Below are 22,982 nucleotides of genomic sequence, written 5' to 3' on the forward strand. Positions count from 1 at the left end.
TCTTGCCTCCTTTATCAAAGATAAGGTGACCATATGTGTGTGGGTTTATCTCTAGGCTTTCTATCCGGTTCCATTGATCTATCTTTCTGTTTTTGTGCCAGTACCATACTGTCTTGATTACTATAGCTTTGTAGTATAGTCTGAAGACAGGAAGCCTGATTCCTCCAGCTCCATTTTTGTTTCTCAAGATTGCTTTGGCTATTCGGGGTCTTTTGTGTTTCCATACAAATTGTGAAACTTTTTGTTCTTGTTCTGTGAAACATGCCAGTGGCAGTTTGATAGGGATAGCACTGAATCTGTAGATTGCTTTGGGTAGTATAGTCCTTTTCACAATGTTGATTCTTCCAATCCAAGAACATGGTGTATCTCTCCATCTGTTTGTATCATCTTTCACTTCTTTCATCAGTGTCTTATAGTTTTCTGAATATAGGTCTTTTGTCTCCTTAGGTAGGTTTATTTCTAGGTATTTTATTCTTTTCGTTGCAATTGTAAACGGGAGTGTTTCCATACTTTCGCTTTCAGATTTTTCATTATTACTGTATAAGAATTCAGGAGACTTCTGTGCATTAATTTTGTATCCTGCAACTTTACCAAATTCATTCATTAGCTCTAGGAGTTTTCTGGTGGCATCTTAAGGATTCTCTATGTATAGTATCATGGCATCTGCAAACACTGACAGTTTTACTTCTTTTCCAATTTGGATTCCTTTTATTTCTTTTTCTTCTCTGATTGCTGTGGCTAAAACTTCCAAAACTATGTTGAATAAGAGTGGTGAGAGTGGGCAACCTTGTCTTGTTCCCTATCTTAGTGGAAATGGTTTCAGCTTTTCACCATTGAGAACTATGTTGACTGTGGGTTTGTCATATATGGCCTTTATTATGTTAAGGAAAGTTCCCTCTATGTCTACTTTCTGGAGGGATTTTATCATAAATTGGTGTTGAATTTTGTCGAAAGCTTTTTCTGCATCTATTGAGATGATCATATGGTTTTTATCCTTCAATTTGTTAATATGGTGTATCACATTGATTGATTTGTGTATATGGAAGATTCCTTGCATTCCTGGGATAAACCCCACTTGATCATGGTGTATGATCCGTTTAATGTGCTGTTGGATACTGTTTGCTAGTATTTTGTTGAGGATTTTTGCATGTATGTTCATCAGTGATATTGGCCTGTAGTTTTCTTTCTTTGTGACATCTTTGTCTAGTTTTGGTATCAGGGCGATGGTGGCCTTGTAGAATGAGTTTGGGAGTGTTCCTCCCTCTGCTATATTTGGGAAGAGTTTGAGAAGAATAAGTGTTAGCTCTTCTCTAAATGTTTGATAGAATTCACCTGTGAAGCCATCTGGTCCTGTACTTTTGTTTGTTGGAAGATTTTTAATCACAGTTTCAATTTCAGTGCTTGTGATTGGTCTGTTTATATTTTCCATTTCTTCCTGGTTAAGTCTAGGAAGGTTGTAGATTTCTAAGAATTTGTCCATTTCTTCCAGGTTGTCCATTTTATTGGCATATATTTGCTTGTAGTAATCTCTCATGATTCTTTGTATTTCTGCAGTGTCAGTTGTTACTTCTCCTTTTCCATTTCTAATTCTATTGATTTCAGTCTTCTTCCTTTCATTCTTGATGATTCTGGCTAATGGTTATCAATTTTGTTTATCTTCTCAAAGAACCAGCTTTTAGTTTTATTGATCTTTGCTATTAGTTCCTTCATTTCTTTTTCATTTATTTCTGATCTGATCTTTATGATTTCTTCTGCTAACTTTGGGGATTTTTTCTTCTTCTTCCTCTAATTGCTTTAGGTGTAAGATTAGGTTGTTTATTTGAGATGTTTCTTGTTTCTTGAGGTAGGATTTTATTTCTATAAACTTCCGTCTTAGAACTGCTTTTGCTGCATCCCATAGGTTTTAGGTCATCATGTTTTCATTATCATTTGTTTCTAGGTATTTTTTAATTTCCTCTTTGATTTCTTCAGTGAACTCTTGGTTATTTAGTAACGTATTGTTTAGCCTCCATGTGTTTTTATTTAATACAGATTTTTTCCTGTAATTGATAACTAGTCTCATAGTGTTGTGGTCTGTAAAGATACTTGATATGATTTCAATTTTCTTAAATTTACCAAGGCTTGATTTGTGACCCAAGATATGTTCTATCCTGGAGAATGTTCCATGAGCACTTGAGAAAAAAGTGTATTCTGTTGTTTTTGGATGGAATGTCCTATAAATATCAATTAATTCCATCTTGTTTAATGTATCATTTAAAGCTTGTGTTTCCTTATTCATTTTCATTTTACATGATCTGTCCATTGGTGAACGTGGGGTGTTAAAGTCCCCTACTATGATTGTGTTACTGTCAATTTCCCCTTTTATGGCTGTTAGCATTTGCCTTATGTATTGAGGTGCTCCTATGTTGGGTGCATAAATATTTACAATTGTTATATCTTCTCCTTGGATTGATCCCTTGACCATTATGTAGTGTCCTTGTTTGTCTCTTGTAATAGGCTTTATTTTAAAGTCTATTTTGTCTTATATGAGAATGGCTACTCCAGCTTTCTTTTGGTTTCCTTTTGCATGGAATACCTTTTTCCATCCCCTCACTTTCAACCTGTATGTGTCCCTTGGTCTGAGGTGGGTCTCAGGTAGGCAGCATATCTACGGGTTTGTTTTTATCCTTTCAGCCAGTCTATGTCTTTTGGTTGGAGCATTTAATCCATTTACATTTAAGGTAATTATTGATATGTATGTTCCTCTTACCATTTTCTTAATTGTTTTGTGTTTGTTATTGGAGGTCTTTTCTTTTTCTTGTGTTTCTTTCCCAGAGAAGTTCCTTTAACATTTGTTGTAAAGCTGGTTTAGTGGTGTTGAATTCTCTCAGCTTTTGCTTGTCTGTAAAGGTTTTAATTTTTCTGTTGAATCTGAATGAGATGCTCGCTATGTAGAGTAATGTTGGTTGTAGGTTTTTCCCTTTCATCACTTTAAATATGTCCTGCCACTCCCTTCTTGCTTGCAGAGTTTCTGCTGAAAGCTCAGCTGTTAACCTTATGGGGATTCCCTTGTACATTATTTTTTGTTTTTCCCTTGCTGCTTTTAATATTTTTTCTTTGTATTTAATTTTTGATAGTTTGATTAATATTTGTCTTTGCATGTTTCTCCTTGGATTTATCTTGTATGGAACTCTCTGCACTTCCTGGCCGTGATTGACTATTTCCTTTCCCATATTTGTGAAGTTTTCAACTATAATCTCTTCTAATATTTTCTCAGTCCCTTTCTTTTTCTCTTCTTCTTCTGGGATCCCTATAATTCGAATGTTGTTGCATTTAATGTTGTCCCAGACGTCTCTATGACTGTCCTTCATTCTTTTCATTCTTTTTTCTTTATTCTGCTCTGTGGTAGTTATTTACTCTATTTTATCTTCCATGTCACTTATTTGTTCTTGTGCCTCAGTTATTCTGCTACTGATTCCCTCTAGAGAATTTTTAATTTCATTTACTGTGTTGTTCATCATTGTTTGTTTGTTCTTTAGTTCTTCTAGGTCCTTATTAAATGTTTCTTGTATTTTCTCCATTCTATTTCTAAGATTTTGAATCATCTTTACTATCATTACTCTGAATTCTTTTTCAGGTATGCTGCCTATTTCCTCTTCATTTGTTTGCTCTGGTGGGTTTTTACCTTGCCTTTCATCAGCTGTGTTGTTTTCTGTCTTCTCATTTTGCTTAACTTACTGTGTTTGGGGTCTCCTTTTCACAGGCTGCAGGTTCGTAATTTCCATTGCTTTTGTTGTCTGTGCCCAGTGGGTAAGGTTTGTTCAGTGGGTTGTGTAGGCTTCCTGGTGGAGGGGACTGGTGCCTGTGTTCTGGTGGATAATGTTGGATCTTGTTCCTCTGGTGGGCAGGGCTGCACCCAGTGGTGTGCTTTGGGGTGTCTGTGAACTTATTATGATTTTTAGGCAGCATCTCTGCTAATGGGTGGGGTTGTGTTCCTGTCTTGCTAGTTTTTTGGCATGGTGTGTCCAGCGCTGGAGCTTGCTGGTTGTTGAGTGGAGCTGGGTCTTAGTGTTGGGATGGAGATCTCTGGGAGAGCTCTCGCCAATTGACAGTATGTGGGACCAGGAGATCTCTGGTGGTCCAATGTCCTGAACTCGGCTCTCCCACCTCAGAGGCTCTGGCCTGACACCTGGCCAGAACACCAAGACCCTGTCAACCACACGTCTTTTGGGAAGTCTGACAGCATTCCCTAGGTGTTCTGTAGGAGTTCTTCCACATGTAGATGTATTTTTGATGTATTTGTGGGGAGGAAGATGATCTCCATGTCTTACTCCTCCGCCATCTTGAAGGTCCTCTCTCTTCACACCTCTTGTTGCTAGAGGATCCACATTTCTTCAGGGCCACCAGCCAGCAGATCCCACCAGGCCATCCATTTCCTGGTCAGTAGCTCTCTGCACAACTGGTACCCTGGGTCCTCATTCTTAAGAAACTTTATAAACATTTCATTATTATATTATTTCTAGTCTGGGAAGGAATGGAAGAAAAAAAAGAAAAGAACCCAAATGTCTGCTATTCCTACAAGTGATTCTGAGGAAAAAGTCCATGTTCACTGCTGCCTTCTGACTAGGCAAGTGGCATCCAGGACCATAGACAGCTGTGCCCTCCCCTTTAACCAAAGTTGACTGCACCTAAAATGTTTCTTCATTTTCTGACCCCCTGGGTATCTCTAAGTATTCTCTGAGGAGCCAGGAATCAGTCTGGAATGTCTTCAGCTGAATTATTTTGAATGGCTAGCCCTCACTGTCCAATTTTTCACAAGCATGTTGGCTGTGCCAACATGAAGCAGAGATACAGGGAGAACAAAAAAAAAGTCACCCAAATCATAGAGCACTAGAACACCATGTAAAAATGTCTGCTTCTGAGGAATCAGTGAGTTCCCCTGAACAATCTTCCAGCTTCCAAATGTCAAACCAGTCTCCATAAGGCCTGCTTGAAAGGCAATTACTGCATCTCACAAATTCTAGCTGCCCTTTCCTCTTGCAAATCCTTATAATAAGCTTCCATTACATATCCTTTTTCTTTGCAACCTATAAGATTCAAACAAAAAAGGAACACCTAGGTTTCTGAGTGAAAGAGAGAAGAAACTCAACATATTATACAAAACCTGAACATCTATATTTCTTTCCCCAACTGCCACCTACAAGCCTGGTCCTGACTCCAGACTGCTGGGCAGGACAGCTGACTCAGCCCCACACTGTTCTGAAGGCAACTGCTTGCACCTCCAAATGTTTCTGTGTCCTATGGTGTGCAGAATGGGTTTTGGGTATATGCTGCTTAGTTTCTATTCAGCTCACTTTTACTATAAGGGTGATGAGTATATGCTGCCATTTAAATAACCAAGGACCTACTTGAACCATTAATCAAGGACAATAAGGTATTATTTAAGTGTTCTTCATTTTTTTTTTCCTGATAAACTCTTTTTTTCTGGCCCACAAAGTGTCCCTAACCATCCTTGGAGGACCAGGAATCAAACTTGCAGTATCTTCAGTTGCATCATCTTGAGTAGAGACACCTCACAATCAATAATATCAACCAACAGCCTGTGATATCCATTATGTAAAGAGGTTTGGGTAGGCAAGGTCATCACTTCAAGGGTCATTGCTATCTGAATTGAACACACACAGGACTCCAATGAAGTTTTATGCATTTCTTTACTCAAGGACATAGGCAATTCACCTAAGCTGTAGAGGTTTAGCAGGAGGAGGGGTGTAGGATATTATACCGCACCCTGAGCTAGACCTCACTCCCTCACTCCCTCCTTTATCCTGTGGTGTCATTTGAGTGTGTTGCTTATTCTTTCTCTGCCCTTTACTTCCAAAATGTATCTCTAACCCCACTTTTCTCCATAGGTCTTACTATATATTTCTATAGGCAAAGAAATCAGGTCCTACTTGCTGTTGCCTTAAATTTTTCAATTTCAAGTGTTCGGTAAATATCCATACATAATTTCTGCTGGCTCTGAAGATAGAAACAGGCATTCTTTTCTCAGTCTTTCCTTGTTCTGTAAGAGAAAGAAAGTAGCGAATTCTGGGTCTAGCTTGCAGGGATGAGAATGGGAGACTTTTACTCCAGGCTTTCATTGGTTTTCTTATTCTTATCCTTGATCCAATGGTGACATTGATTCATTAATTGTGGCTACTGGAACTGTGATGAGGAAGACATTGAGGTAGCCACCATTAATGAGTCAATGTCACCATCCCTGTGTAGAAAATGTGAGGAATGTCATTCTTTTTATAATAAGATAATTACATGGCTCTGATCAAGGCAAATAATGATTGCTCATTCCCTTTAAAGCATACACACTGAGTGGAGAAGCCAGCCTCAAAACATAGACCTTTTGGACCAAGTCAAAATACAAAATGAGCATCACTCCCTGGATTAGGAGTTGGCAATACAGACCACACATTTATTTTCCCCTCAATGTTATCATAACTCTTCTCAACACAGAGATTAAAGAGTTTACTGACCAGAGTCCTGAGGTTAGGAGCCCAAAGTTATGACTTCTCCAATTTTATTTATATCCCCCTTTTCCAGTCCCTGGCATTGACACAGTAGATAAATTTTGGTGATGTACTGTACCATGTCAGTAAGAGAATCTGTTCATTTATATCAAGAATGGCACAGCCTTCACCTTTCACAATCTAAACACAGTACTTGAGAATTTACAGAAGTTTCTACTGAATAAAAGTTTAGAACTTCTTTCCCAAACCTTCCCAAAGGGGGAATAAAAGCTTCAGGATATCTGAATCATATAAACCAAAGCATTAAATAAACAGATTATCTTCTTTTCTGCATTCATCTCAGACAAAGCAAAACTGGCATTTTTACTGTGTAAGATCAGGTTTTAGAAAGTAGAAGAAATTGTATCCTCTTAGATGGAGTTTGGGAAGAATAATTGCTTGTCTGTGGAAAAATTCTACCTGGAAAGAAATATAAACTAAATGCTAAATCAAAAGTTTTCACATAGGTTTTAGCACAATTCTGATAGTGGTTGAAAAAGAAGCTGCCCTTTTTATTCCTTTTAGAAAATTTTTATAGTAAGAAACTAACCATAAGAAGAGAATATTATGTGGTCCAAGGAATAACCAAGTTCACGTAAAAGAATGATACCAGTATGGCCTTCCAGCATATCAAATATATGCTATAATCTAACAGACGCCAAATGGAGCAATTCAAGTAAAAAGATAATCTGAAAAATGGAACAAGGCATTATAAACAAAAGATCCTATACATTCAAATCATAAAGTACATATCACAATTTTCCTAACAACACATTTCATTATATATAAGACTGAATGGGGGCTTCCCTGGTGGTGCAGTGGTTAAGAATCCACCTGCCAATGCAGGGGACATGGGTTCGAGCCCTGGTCCGGGAAGATCACACATGCCGCGGAGCAACTAAGCCTGTGCACCACAACAACTGAGCCTGTGTGCCACAACTACTGAAGCCCGCATGTCTACAGCTTGTGCTCCATAGCAAGAGAAGCCACTGAAATAAGAAGCCTGTGCACCACAATGAAGAGTAGCCCCTGCTCGCCGCAACCAGAGGAAAGCCTGCACACAGCAATGAAGACCCAACGCAGCCAAAAATAAATAAATTTATAAAAAGACTGAATGTTCTTTAAATAATTGATTTTTAATGAATTATTTTAATAATAAAATGCTATCATTTTAATCATAAAATATAACATGCTTATTTTTAAAAATGAAACAATACAAAAAGCTTTAAAAAAAGCAAAATTAGTAGAAATCTAAAAGTTCAAAGACATAATAGCTGATATTTGGTTATTTTTTCAGAAAACCTTTTAAGTTTATACACTAATAATATTACATACATTTGATCCAACAAGCAATACAATCTCTAACTTGTTTATTAAAGTAATAATATATTATGGGCAGCTTTTAATATCCATAACTATCAATCAACATAATTATTTAAAATAGTGAATAATCCCTTGTGTGAATATATCATAATATATTTAACTATTCCTCTACTGATGAACATATATTATTTTCAGGTTTTATCACATTAAATTTCTGAGAACATCCAATGTATGCATTGCATGTATGTCTGATATTCTTCATGATAAATTTTGTTTAACTGAAGTATAATTGACTTATAATACATATTAGTTTCAAGTACACAACATAGTGATTTAGTATTCTTATACATTACAAAATGATCACCAAGACTAGTCTAGTTATCTGTCACAATACAAAGTTTATTACAACGTTATTGACTATATTCCTTATGCTGTACATGCTGTGACTTATTTTATAACTGCAAGTTTGTACCTCTTAATTTTCCTCACCTATTTCACTCATTCCTCCACCTCTCCTGTCTGGCAACCACCAGTTTGTTTTCTGTTCTATGAGTCTGCTTCTGTTTTGTTATGTTTATTCATTTGTTTTTTTAACATTCCACATATAAGTGATAATATATAGTATTTGTCTTTCTCTGTCTGACTTATTTTACTTAGCATAGTGCTCTCTAAGTCCAAACATGTTGTTGCAAATGGCAAAGTATCATTCTTTTTCAATCAGAGTAACATTTTATTGTGTGTGTGTTATGTATATACACATATATGTGTGTGTGTGTCTATATAAATCACATCTTCCTTTTCCATTTATCAGTGGACACTTAGGTTGCTTCCATATCTTGGCTACTATAAATAATGCTACAATGAACATAGGGGTACATATATCTTTTCAAATTAGTGTTGTTATTTTCTTTAGGAAAATACTCAGAAACAGAATTGCTAGGTCACTTGGTAGTTCTATTTTTTTTTTTTTTTTGAGGAACCTCCATACTGTTTTCCATAGTGACTGTACCAGTTTACATTCCCACCAACAGTTCATGGGGGTTCCCTTTCCTCATGTCCTTAATAACACTGATTTGTTGTCTTTTTAAAACAAATCCATTCTGACAAATGTGAGATTATATTTCGTTGTGGTTGTGCATTTCCTGACGATGAATGATGTTAGCATCTTTTCATGTGTCTGTTTGCCATCTGTATGTCTTCTTTGGAAAAATGTCTATTCAGGTCCTCTACCCATTTTTTACTCAGGTTGTTTTTATTTCTTTGATGTTGAGTTGTATGAGTTCTTTGTATATTTTTAATATTAACTTTTTATTGGATATATCATTTGCAAATATCTTCTCCCATTCAGTAGGTGGGTTTATTCCTGGGCTATTCTGTTCCATTGATCTATGTGTCTGTTTCTGTGTCAGTACCGTATCTTAATTATTGTAGCTTTGTGTAATAATTTGAAATCAGGGAGCATAATACCCCCAGCCTTGTTGTTTTGGCTGTTCTAGATTTCCATACAGATTTTAGAGTTATTTGTTCTAGTTTTATGAAAAATACCACTGCTATTTTGATAGGGATTGTAGTGAATCTGTAGGTTGCCTTGGGAAGTATTGTCATTTTAATAATAGAAACTCTTCCAGTTCATGACATAGTATATTTTTCCATTTGTTTCTGTTGTCTTCAGTATCTTTCATCAATGTCTTATAGTTTTCCAAGTACAGGTTTTTTATCTCCTTGATGAGATTTATTCCTAGGTATTTTATTTTGTTTTATGCAGTTGGAAATGGGATTGTTTCTTAATTTCTCTTTCTGATAGTTCATTGTTAGTGTATGGAAATGCAACAGATTACTTTAATTTTGGATCCTGGAACTTTACTGAATTCATTTATTAGTTGTAATAGTTTTTTGGTGCCATCTTTAGGATTTTCTATATAGAGTATCATGTCATTTGCATACAGTGAGAGTTTTACTTATTCCTTTTCTATTTGGATCCATTTTATTTCTTTTTCTTGTTGGATTGCTGTCACTAGGATTTCAAATACTATGCTGAATAAAAGTGGTGAGAATGGGCATCCTTTTCTTGTTCCTGATCTTAGAAAAAATGCTTTCAGGTTTTCACGATTGAGTATGATGTTAGCTGTGGGCTTGTCATATATAGCCTTTATTATGTGGAGGTATGTTCCATTTATATCCACTTCATTGAAAGTTTTTATCATAAATGGATGTTGAAGTTTATCAAAAGCTTTTTCTGTGTCTATTGAGGTGTATATGATTTTTATTCTTCAAACGTTAATATGGTGCATCACATTTGTGAATACTGAACCGTCCTTGCATTCCTTGATAAATCCCACTTGATCTTGGTGTATGACCCTTTTAATGTATTGCTGAATTTGGTTTGCTAATATTTTGTTAAGCATTTTTGCATCTATGTTCATCAGTGATATTGGCCTGTAATTTTCTTTTTTGTGGTGTCTTTGGTTTTGGTCTCAGGATGATGTTGGCCTTATAGAATGAGTTCAGAAGCATTCCTTCCTCTTCAATTTTTTGGGAACAGTTTGACAAGGATAGGTGTTAATTCTTCTTTAAACGTTTGGTAGAATTCCCAAGTGAAGCTGTCTGGTCCTAGACTTTTGTTTGTTGGGAGTTTTTTCCTTCTGATTCACTTTCATTACTGTTAATTGGTGTGTTCTTATTATGTATTTCTTCCTGATTCAGTCATGGGAGATTGTACATTTCTAGGAATTTATCCATTATACATTGAATCCATCTTGGCCACTCTTCGAAATATGTATTCTTTTGTAAAGTGGCAAAAATCTTGGCTGAATTATTTTCTGCTGTTGAGTGGAAAGTGGAACTTTAAGGCATAAGCTTGGATAATTAGCTGAGGAGATTTCCTAGCAAAGTGTTGAGGATGTAATCTGGTTTCTCCTTGTTGTGTATAGCAAATGAGAAATAGATAAATTTTAAAAGGAACTTGATGCTTTGGAAATTTTTCAGCCTGTTCAGATAGTGTGATCTGAAACAGGGCCAAGGTCTGACTGTACAAACTTTTGCTGGAGATATTAGATATGTAACCCATGGATCCAATCACTTAAGCAGAAATACTGCCAGCTTGGACTGAAGGGTGCAGAGGTGGGATGAAATAAAGAAGGGTGTTGGGATGCTGGGACTCTCCAGAGAGGACATGGACCAATAGATCCACCTGGCTATGAATATGTGTAATCCTTCACAAAAAAATTAAAAAGTAATAAAATAAAATATCTCTAAGGGTCACTCAGAGATCTCCTTCACAGTTATGATTATCCTCCCATTTGTGGGTTTCCTACTCATGAGTTTGGGTCTTGACTGTATCACATCCCTGCCCCTCCTACCTGTCTAATTGTGGTTCCTTCTTTATATCTTTAGTTGTGGAAAATCTTTTCTGCTAGTCTTTAGGTCATTATCATATAGTTATTCTATAAATAGTTGTAATTATTGTGTGCCCATGGGAGGAGGTGAGCTCAGGGTCCTCCTATACCACCATGTTGGTCACCCTTTATGATAAATTCTTAAAAGTAAAATTGCTGTGTCAAATTTTATTCATTTTAAATTTGAATGTACATGCCAAATTACTCAATAGGGAAACTGGAAATAAATGTTCAAACAAAATGCTTTATCATGGGCCTCCCTGGTGGCACAGTGATTAAGAATCTGCCTGCCAATGCAGGGGACACAGGTTCGAGCCCTGGTCCAGGAAGATCCCACCTGCCGCAGAGCAACTAAGCCTGTGTGCCACAACTACCGAGCCTGCACTCTAGAGCCTGTGAGCCACAACTACTGAGCCCACGTGTCATAACTACTGAAGCCTGCATGCCTAGAGCCCATGCTCTGCAGCAAGAGAAGCCACCGTAACGAGAAGTCCATGCACCGCAACGAAGAGTAGCCCCCGCTCGCCGCAACTAGAGAAAGCTTGCATGTAGCAACAAAGACCCAATGCAGCCAAAAATAAATAAATAAAATAAATAAAATTTTAAAACATGCTTAATCATAATTTGTTAGACTGTAAATTTCTCAAACTCAGGGACTGCTACTGTCTTGGATTTTGCCCTCTTCTCAACGTCAGAACTACATCTAGCATGCAGACAGTACATAATAAATATTAGTTGAATAAATTAATAAAGATTACATTGGATTTAAAGAATTTAACTTCCACCTAATTACTTTTATATTTGAAACTGAACCCTTTCTCTTCAATATATCCACTGAGGACATTTTGGCTAGGAAATAAGAACAAATTCTCTCTCCTCAGACTCTACATGAATTATGTACCCATTGTGCTCTACCATTTACCAGTTTGCATGACCTTAGGCTAATTGTTTAATATCTTTGAATCTCCAATTTTCCATCTGTGAGATGACTATAATAAAACCCCACTCTGTCTGCCTGTCAGAAATGTTGTGAGATTTAAATGATACAATGTGAGGTAAAGGCACTTTGTACAAAATAAAATGGTCTACAAATAAAAGAGATTAACAATTAAAGACAGGTTTAATGCTCTGGAAGGCATTGCACTTCACTCATATTAACCTGAAAAGATTTCTGCAAACAACCTAAAGCTCCAGGCTCAAAAGCTACCTTTTCCGGTGCCCACCTGCAGATGATGCCTCATAATGGTGATTTCTTATAAGATTGGGAAATGGCATTTGTTTTCACTCTTATCTGCCATACTTAGCTAAACAATGCTTCTCATTGATTTGCGGCATCCAAGTCACTTCTCTGTTCCAAGCATGGCATTTGTTATTTTCTCTTTGTAAGCACAGAAATCTAAAAGCAACACCATAAGAAAATAAAAACTAAAACCCCCATAGCTTAAGTATTGATTAAAAACAAGCTTGTTCATTAAAAACACTGCTGGGATTTGAAGCACTTAGAGGTAATCTTTTCTTTTCCTCAGCATTAAAAAATATAGTGATTTACAGATCTTAGTGGGTCTGAGAAGGAGTTATTTAAATAAGCTTTGGATTTAAAAAAAAAACCAAGATTGTAAGTTAGAGTCCAAATTTCCCCTTATTCCATTTGGTCCCTATATATGGGGAAGATGTTTCCCCTTAAAATAATAACAATATGCCTAATCAATATTTGTATAGCACTTTTTCTACATAAGAATCTTTCATATAATGCATCTTATTCTTTGCTTCATCCTAGAATTTCTTGGTCATCCTCCAAAAGGGACAAGGTCAGGGATGTGGTAGAGGTAAGCTGAGAAGCCACTAGCTACTGTCTTTAGGGATCCTCCCAGAGAGGGAAAAGACCTGTGCTTCTGTCAAGAGGAAATATGTGTTCCTATCTCAACTGACTGCATCGTGTTCCTCTTTCCAGTCAGGTGTCATCTTGGTTGGAGGGAAGAGTGGTGAGTCACAGGGTGACCCAGAGCCTTTGCCCTCCTAGAAGGACATTCAGATAACACCACACTCTAGACAAAGGGAAATAAAAGACATTGTTAATTGAAATGATTCTTAAACTTGCTTAAAACTCTTTGAGAATAAGCTCTGTCATGGATTCATGTTTTAGTTTTTTTTTTAAACATTTTAACAATGATTTCCCTGTATATCAGTGGTCTTAATCTTCAGTTTTAACACACATCCATCACAGTGTTTTCCATATCCACGTATCAACTATATTATTACTGTCTTAATTACTTAATTTAAAACGGACAGATTTTTACTTAAATTTTATCTTAAAGGGAGTTTCAAATCTATCATCCTTTAAAACCATAAATATAGAAAAAAAGGAAAAAAAGAAAAAAACCCCATAAATATAAAATGATTATAAACAAAAATGCAACAAAACCAAAACATTGGCAAAAATCCCACTTTGTTATTATTACCTGCCCAAAGCTATTTCTCTCTCTTTTTAAGAAGGACAATGGTAGAAAAATGTTAAGAGAAATAGAGTCTCAAAAATGCTTGATCTGAGTTGATCAGAGGATTGAGAGAGAATTGAAAATGGAGTTATGTCCTCAATCTTTGCTGTATAACATCTTGTCCATGTACCAACTAAAATGATCTGTCTCACATCCGGTGATACCTATCTTACCCCTGGGGAAGCACGGTAATGTTATATATTTTTTTCATGACGTATCTTTTGAGCCTGTCTCACCTCCAAATCTGGTGCTCCTACTTAAACAGATAAGGCAGAAGACACATGACAAGCATTTTTACTGAGCAGGCAAAATATCCAAAGTAAGTTTTCCAATTTTCATCCAGATTTATTGATATTACTTAGGTGTAATCTCTGTCTATGACTCAAACACTGGAACAAAGTCCATAGGAACAAAAGGCATTTTAGGCCTATTATCCCAGAAAGATCTTCTTTCAAAAGAGCCTGGGGTGCAGAAGTAGTGTGCCATGCTTCTCAAACTTTCATGTGCATGTAAATCACCTGCAGGTGTTGTTAAAATGCAAGTCCGGATGGGGCCTGAAATTTTGTGTTTCCCACAACTTTCAGAAGATGTCAGTGATGCTGCTTAGTGCACTTCCATTGAGTAGCAAGTGTGTGCTTAAAGGACAGGCTGTGAATTCAAGCTCTGAAGTTATAATGTCAACTGAATGCCGTATTCAACATTTTCAAATTGTGTGAATATAGACAAGTTATGTAATTGCTCGCAGCCTGTCCTCATCTGTTAAGTGAGATAAGAAAGAGTGGGGCTACTCCACTGGATTGTTATGCAGAACAAATGAGTTCATACACGTAAAACACATTGAGCTATACCTGGCCCTCACTACTACAATTCTACTATCAACAGATCTTGGAAAACAGCTGCCATATCCCATCATATTTATGGCCATCCCTTGCTACACTTCTTTAATAGCCCCACTAAGTCTACATGGTACATTCTCAATCCCTTGACAAGGTCATAAAACTTAAGCTGGCTTGCGATTGTCCCTCTAATGCTAATTTCTAGTTCTCACTCTCAAACATTCTAATCCTTTAGCCAGACCAAACAACGTCAGACTAAATAGGCCATGCTTTCTCATATCTCTGTGCCTTCAAAGATTAGAGCACTGGAAACCTAGCATATTTGCCGAGTGAATTTTACCTTCCAGTGGAGAACTAGAGCATCTTCTATCGAACTATACTCTTACCATCTTGCTTTTTTTGCCATAATACTCTTTATCATATGATTTTTAAAATGGCATATGAACTCCTTGATTCTCTCATTATGATGTGTTATATACTTTGGGAGCAAGAACCATGCATCAATGTACCACTAGCATGAGGTAATATAGTGAGAACTGTAATTTCAGCATTCATTATACTGCTTGCTGCAGTAGTACTAAATACATGCTGAATTAATGAAAATCAGGAATTAAAATGATATATGCATACTTATGATATCCTTCTTCTCACTCATTCAGACAAGCTTTCATTCACTGGGGAAAATAATAATGTTTCATTCACTGGGGAAAACAATAATGTTTAATAATAATGTTAACCGCTGCTTGATATATATTACAGGATCACTATTTTAAAGAATTTCTAAAAGGATCCAAAATTTACCTGTTACTCATAATCAGTAATTCTCAAATTCTTCACAAAAGAACTTTTGGTGTGTCATGTTTAAAAACTTTTGTACCCTATTACATAATATATGTTTGTATATTTATTTTTAAATGCAAAGGTTTCATATTAATTATCATAAAAGAATTTTTAAATTTCATATCTACTTCATTAATTAATGATGATTTTTAGTTCAGCTATCAACTCCAAAAATATGACTGAATTGAGAAAAACCCACATTATGTATCACATTTTTATGATAGGCAATTTTGTATTTCTTTGTTTTCCAATATTTTGAGATCCCAAGTTTAATTTAAAAAAAACTATTTTTCTTATTGTATGAAACTATATATAGTTTTATAGTTCATATAGCTTCATATTATTAACATTTTGGCATTTCTGAAATCAGGAAGCATCTTAAAATTTTGACATAATTTGATAGCATTTTTTTCTTTAAATTATGATATAAAACATTTTATTTCTTAAAATCGATGTTATCTTAAACACAATAAAATTTAGTATGTGGGGAAAAAAATGGCAAGAGATTAATATGATCACACAGGAGTAATGCCCAGAGTATTACTGAAAACATGATGTAAAACAGGTCACTAATACTGGAAATTTTGATGTACATCTCATAAGGAGATAAGTTACATAAAATTGCTACGAGTGTCTGGGAACCACCGATTAGTAATGTTGACTGTCTCATATAAATACTAGTTGAAGTTTTTCTTAAATGAAGAGGTAAGAGCGCCACTTTTAATTCTGGCTATAATGAACTAGCTTGAATCAGACCAATCCTCTCACCAATAACAACAGGAAAAGATGGATAATATACATTAAAAACATCTGTTTGAAGAAATGGGAGAGCTGCTAAGGTACTCAAACTTATACCCAAGATCCTGATGAGAAGTGCAGAGGGACAGTCTGACATTTAGTACATTTTTTGTCCTGGCAGCATATGACTGTTCATCAGTGATGGATGAGCCACTGAGTAGCCTTTAGCAGTTTCAAAAGGCTAGAAAGAAGAAAAAAAAAAGGTATATAGAGTACATCAATGAGGAGGGGACCTGGTGACATTCTCAAATTTTCAGTTGGAATGCTCGAATGGCTGCTACACCAAAGAATTAAAGGAGAATCAGAAATGGTTTTCACAATGACAGAAAGCCAGTTTAATCTGTGATAGACTTAAATGATCTTCTCCTAGTCTAAATCCTGCTACAGGCAAGAGGAAATCCTCAATGAAGAAAAAAACACCTTCAAAAGATTCAAATTATATCTATAATTTTTCATATATAATTTTCAGCATGCAATCAAAAATAACCTGACACAGCAATAGACTACACTACATTTGACACATGAATTACCACAATCAAGAGTTAAAAAAAAAATCTACTGGAGATTCTGATATTAGAAATATCAGGCTTTGACTTCGAGGACGCTATGATTAATATATTAAAGAAAATGGGGGGGGCGTTAAATGGTTAATATCAGCATATAACCAGGATCTATGAAGAAGAATTACTATGGAAACTATGGAGAACCTAGATGTAAAGAATACAATAAATATTAAAAATAACTCAATGGACGGCATTGACAGCAGATTAGACACAGCTGAAGAGAAGACTAGTTGGAGATAGATAAGTTAGTAGAATATATTTAGATTAAAGCAAAGACAGTAAAAGAAAGGAAAATACAGAAAATCAGCCTATACACCAAACTACAAAATATTTTTGAGAGATATTAAAGATTGCAAAAATAGTTGGAGGGATTTTCATGGATTGGAAGACTCAATAATGCAAAGATATCAATTTCCTTCAAATATATGTATACAATTTCAATGAAATTTCAATTAAAAATCCAGACTTTTTTGTGACATTTGACAAATTGATTATTAAAATGAAGTGAAGATGCAGAGAGACAAGAATAGCCAGACAATTTTGAAGAAGAAAAATAAAGAAGATATACAATGACCTTAACGTGGGTTATACCAGTCTGTTTTCATGAAAATTTGACAATTTTTTTTCAGTGAACAAGCTTTTTAAAGAATCAATGTCAGGGAGTTCCCTGGTGGTCCAGTGGTTGAGGCTTCACCTTCCAATGCACGGGGTGCAGGTTCGATCCCTGGTCAGGGACCTAAGATCCACATGCCTCGTGACCAACAAAACCAGAACATAAAAAAACCCAGAAGCAACATTGTAACAAATTCAATACTTTAAAAATGGTCCACATCGGGACTTCCCTGGTGGTCCAGTGGGTAAGACTCCACACTCCCAGTGCAGTGGTCTGGGTTCAACCCCCGGTCAGGGAACTAGATCCTGCATGCACGCCGCAACTCAAGATCCTGCATGCCACAACGAAGATCTCACATGCTGCAACTAAGACTGGCTCAGCCTTAATTAATTAATTAATTTAAAAAAATGGTCCACATCAAGAAAATCTTTTTAAAAAATCAACGTCATCTTTATATATCCTATCTTTTTTCATCATGTAGTTTATCATCCTTCATTCTTCACATTTTCATGTTATCACAGATATCATCATAAAATATAAATATATCAAAGACAAATAAGGGCTTCCCTGGTGGCGCAGTAGTTAAGAATCCGCCTGCCAATGTAGGGGACACGGGTTTGAGCGCTGGTCTGGGAAGATCCCACATGCAGAGGAGCAACTAAGCCTGCATGGCACAGCTACTGAGCCTGCACTCTAGAGCCCACAAGCCACAACTACTGAGTCTGTGAGTGTAGAGCCAGTGCTCCGCAACAAAAGAAGCCACTGAAATGAGAAGCCTGCGTACCGCAAGGAAGCGTAGACCCTGCTTACCGCAATAAAGAAAGCCTGAGCACAGCAACGAAGACCCAACACAGCCAAAAATAAATAAATAAAATAAATTTATCCAAAAAAAGATGAATGAAATGGACAAATAATTTATATTAATAGTGTAGTCCAACTGTAAAATATTCAGAATCAGCATAGTCTCTCAACTACTTGTGCCGACACGTTTTTCACTACATTTAAAATGTAATTAGATAGCATTGTTTAACAAAGACTATTTTTTTAAAATTTGCTGCTTCATTTTGACCCAAACATTTTTGTCCCTTTCTATAATAGTTTAATAATAATTACAATAATAACGACCTAAGAAGGCAAACTCATATACTAATCTAGAACTTAACCATATTAGGTAGTTCTAAAGCTGACCTTGAAATAAGATTCAAGCAATTTTTAATTGCTATTTTGATCAAGTTATTATTTTATTGTATCCTATAAACAACACTTTTCTTCTTTTCCCTATATTTTGGTGATTTTCATTTAAATTCATGATTATTATGTTATGGTTATTACTACAAAAAAGAAGTGAATTTATATAATTTTTGCTCAGGGGGATGACATTTCATTTTTTGTATTCGTATTTTAAATAAGCATGTAAGTACATCCTACTGTTTGACTGTTTATCACCACCTACCATCAAGTCTCATGTTATGATTAGAATGATGATAGTATCTTCTTTGCTATTGTCTTAATAATTTAATGTTCCCTTGAACTTTTTGTATTACATTATATATTTTAGCAAATTCATTCTTATACTTCTAATGCTTTTTAGTTTCTTAATTCCTGAATTATTGTTTCAAGTTAACACATATTTTTAAAATAAGGCATAGTAAAATGGTAAATTATCGATGCAACTAAATCACAACCTTGGACTATTTGGTACTGTCACTGAGAAAGTGGAACTAAACGGTACAACATGTAACCCAAAGATCTGATCTATAATAATTGCAGCAGGAGGATGAGTGGATTTTTGAGAGTCAAGGGTTTTTTTAAGTAATTAAAGTGAAAACCAAAATTAAACTGGTTTATAAGGTGATAAAATTTTCAAAAGAGGACTTTTAAAAAATAAATTTATTTATTTATTTTTGACTGCATTGGGTCTTCGTTGCTGTGTGCAGGCTTTCCCTAGTTGCAGCAAGAGGGGGCTGTTTCTCGTTGCGGTGTGCAGGCTTCTCCTTGCGGTGGCTTCTGTTGTTGTGGAGCACGGGCTCTAGGTGCGCAGGCTTCAGTAGCTGTGGTGCGCAGGCTCAGTAGTTGTGGTGCACGGGTTTAGTTACTCCGCAGCACGTGGGATCTTCCCAGGCCAGGGCTCGAACCCATGTCCCCTGCATTGGCAGGCGGATTCTTAACCACTGTGCCACCAGAGAAGTCCCCAAGAAGAGACTTTCAATGTCATCCTCGATAATTTCAATAAGCGATTATTACAACACATCCATGCCATACATTGGCATACGTTGCTTATTCTAAAATAGTATATCCTATTTACTTTGATACAACTATCCCATGGAATTCCCTAGTATTACAAAAGAATGCACTGTCAAAACATATCTATGAGATTGGCTGATGTAGTAAAGTGGGATTCTACTCATACTGCATATGAGTGAGCATTAAAATACCATTAAAGAGAATATACATTCAAAAATATTTTTCTGTAAATATTCAGGGAAATTTGGCATTGAACTGAAATGTGCTTTGGTTATCCTACAGCTGTGAAAACTCATTGATATATTTTCGTGAGTTGTCATCTGGAAGATACTCTAGTTTGAGAAGCATGACTCTGCGTGCTCTGAAATCTGCCCTTAGATGAAGCCAGGCCACTGGAGAACTAGCTACATAGAATACATTCCTCTGTTCTTCTTTGGTCTCTTTACTCAAACTGAGCTTTGGTATGATGCCTTCCCTGAATAAACAGGGAGAGTGTGAGTATATTTTATGGATGTGTTCTAGCTAGTAATGCTCCTTGATAGAAAACTCATACTACTTTAAGAAAGTTCCTTGTAAGATATGCCTGGAACCATAAGAGAGATGAAATACCAGGGAAATCTAAGAATATAACTGGGAGGTGTTTGGTGATCAAGACTGACTTCGTTTCTTCACCCTTACTCTCTAACCCCAACTTATGCCAACTTTGAGGCATAAAATAGGAAATTAGTAGAGCCAATGACTGCATGTAAAATTAATACAAAAATGTTTAATTTTATAATTCAGTAGAATGACTTTAAAAGCTGGGACTAGGGCTTCCCTGGTGGCACAGTGGTTGAGAATCTGCCTGCCAATGCAGGGGACACGGGTTCGAGCCCTGGTCTGAGAAGATCCCACATGCTGCGGAGCAACTAGGCCCGTGAGCCACAATTACTGAGCCCGCGCGTCTGGAACTTGTGCTCCACAACAAGAGAGGCCGCGATAGTGAGAGACCTGCGCACCGTGATGAAGAGTGGCCCCTGCTCACCGCAACTAGAGAAAGTCCTCGCACAGAAACAAAGACCCAACACAGCCAAAAATAAATTAATTAATTTTTTTTAAAAAAAGCTGGGACTATAAGGCACAAATATATCAGGAGAAAATATTTAAAATTCAGTAAGATACTATTTTATTACTTGTAGGAAAAGATTCTAACAGATAAGAAAGAAAATATAAACAGAATTCAGACTTGAATGTTTTAGAAAATATATAAGTTACATCCAAACAGTGGCATAATCACCTTACAGAGGATTACAGACTCTAACCTGACTTGTAATTTAAGCAATTTGATAAGGCTCAAACCTTCCTTTTTGGCTACCTAACCCAATGTTCTCTTCAAATTTTGGAGTCTGTGGTATATGGCTGTAAGAAGGGGTTCCATTAGAGCTGTCAGAAGAGTGCAAAAAACACTCAAATCACCCTGCTTCTGAGCATCTTTAAATTGTATTCCCGAATTAGATCTCTGGTTGATAAGCAATATTTGTTAGCTGAGAAGGTAACCCTAAAAATATTCCTTGTGGAGACCCTCCTAAGTTAATTATAATGGATTAGAAGATTTATCTCTCAGGTAATTGAAGTACAGAAAGAAGAAATTTAATATTTTAAAGTTTATAATTACAATTTAAAATATTTAAAGGGATTTAATTTTCCAAGTTTAGGAAGGAGACTACATATTAATCAAAAACCCTCTTAAAAGTGATTGTTCATATTTGTTAGACTTGCAAGCAGAATAAAAGTATTTATTGGGACTTCCCTGGTGGTGCAGTGGTTAAAAGGTCACCTTCCACTGCTGGGGGTGAGGGTTTAATCCCTGGTCGGGAAGCTAAGATCCCACATGCCTCGTGGCCAAAAAAAAAAAGGGCTTCCCTAGTGGCGCAGTGGTTGAGAGTCCGCCTGCCGATGCAGGGGACATGGGTTCGTGCCCCAGTCCGGGAAGATCTCACATGCCGCGGAGCGGCTGGGCCCGTGAGCCATGGCCGCTGAGCCTGCATGTCCGGAGCCTGTGCTCCGCAACGGGAGAGGCCACAACAGTGAGAGGCCCGTGTACTGCAAAAAAAAAAAAAAGAACCAAAACATAAAACAGAAGCAATATTGTAACAAATTCAATAAAGACTTTAAAAATGGTCCACATCAAAAAAATCTTAAAAAAAAAAATTTGTAAACTAAGCTTAAATTTTTAAGATCTAGCTCCTCTAAGAAATCAAATATATATTTTAAAAACCAAAGTGGACCCCTGAATAATCTTTTGTGTCTGCAAAAGTCATTCTGAATCCATCAAAAATGTACTTTAACAATAAGCAACTTCAAAGCTGGTAAAATATTTATCATTATCATAATCTGCACCTTAAGTAACTTATAACAGTTATTGTCAATCACAGTGTGGGTTTTCTTGTGCCTCTGTAGGAAAGCAAGTTTTCACATGCAATTGATCAGTCAGAAATCTTCACTGGATATGGTATGACCTATGAAAACTCATGTTGCTAATGAAAAAGGAAATACTTTTGTCAACATGAAATAAAGTTACCCAATTTGCTTTATAACTAGGGATCAGGTACTTTCAATGGCATCTTTGTTATCTTATTTAAATTTCAAATGTTACATAACACAAATTCAAATTTTTAATTTTACTCTTTGTTGAGTTTTGTACATGAACATACTGGTTAGGACCAAATGTCTGTGAACTGCACAAGCCAGGAAATATCAATAGTTTTCATACTGCAGTTTATATAAACAGTGGTACTTAAGATTGGCAGCTTGGTCCATAATCATGGTAGCTTTTCAAATATGATACATTTTTCTAGAAAAAATTCATGAAGTTACTGAATTTCAAGTGTTCTTTGCTTCCTGTGGTTCATCTGAAACATTAATTTGCCCATCTAGCACATTTTACCTACAAGCACAATATTTTTGATCTCCCAATAGCATGCTGTTGTAACTAGACAGATTTTTATTTTTTCACAGCAAAGTGAATTTAAGATGATCTAATATTGCTTGGTAATGTTATGGAAGGAATTACAGGCATTGAAGTAATGCACATTACTCTGAAATCTTTCACCTCACTGTGCAGTCAGCCAAATTATATATTTATTAATTTTGTTAAGCTGGCCTCATGAGTCAATAGATTGAATAGAGTCCCCGTTAATTAAGTTTGCTGATGAAATGACTAGAAGCTTGGAGAATAGCTTTGGAATTAAAAATGAGTTTAACCAGCTGGAGGCGATTTATGCATTGGATGAGGATTGGACCAGATGACCTCTGTGGTCTTTTTCAACTCTGGGATTCTATAAAAGACTGAGAAAT

This window comes from Lagenorhynchus albirostris, chromosome 11, assembly GCF_949774975.1.
Source record: "Lagenorhynchus albirostris chromosome 11, mLagAlb1.1, whole genome shotgun sequence".
Classification (NCBI taxonomy): Eukaryota; Metazoa; Chordata; class Mammalia; order Artiodactyla; family Delphinidae; genus Lagenorhynchus; species Lagenorhynchus albirostris.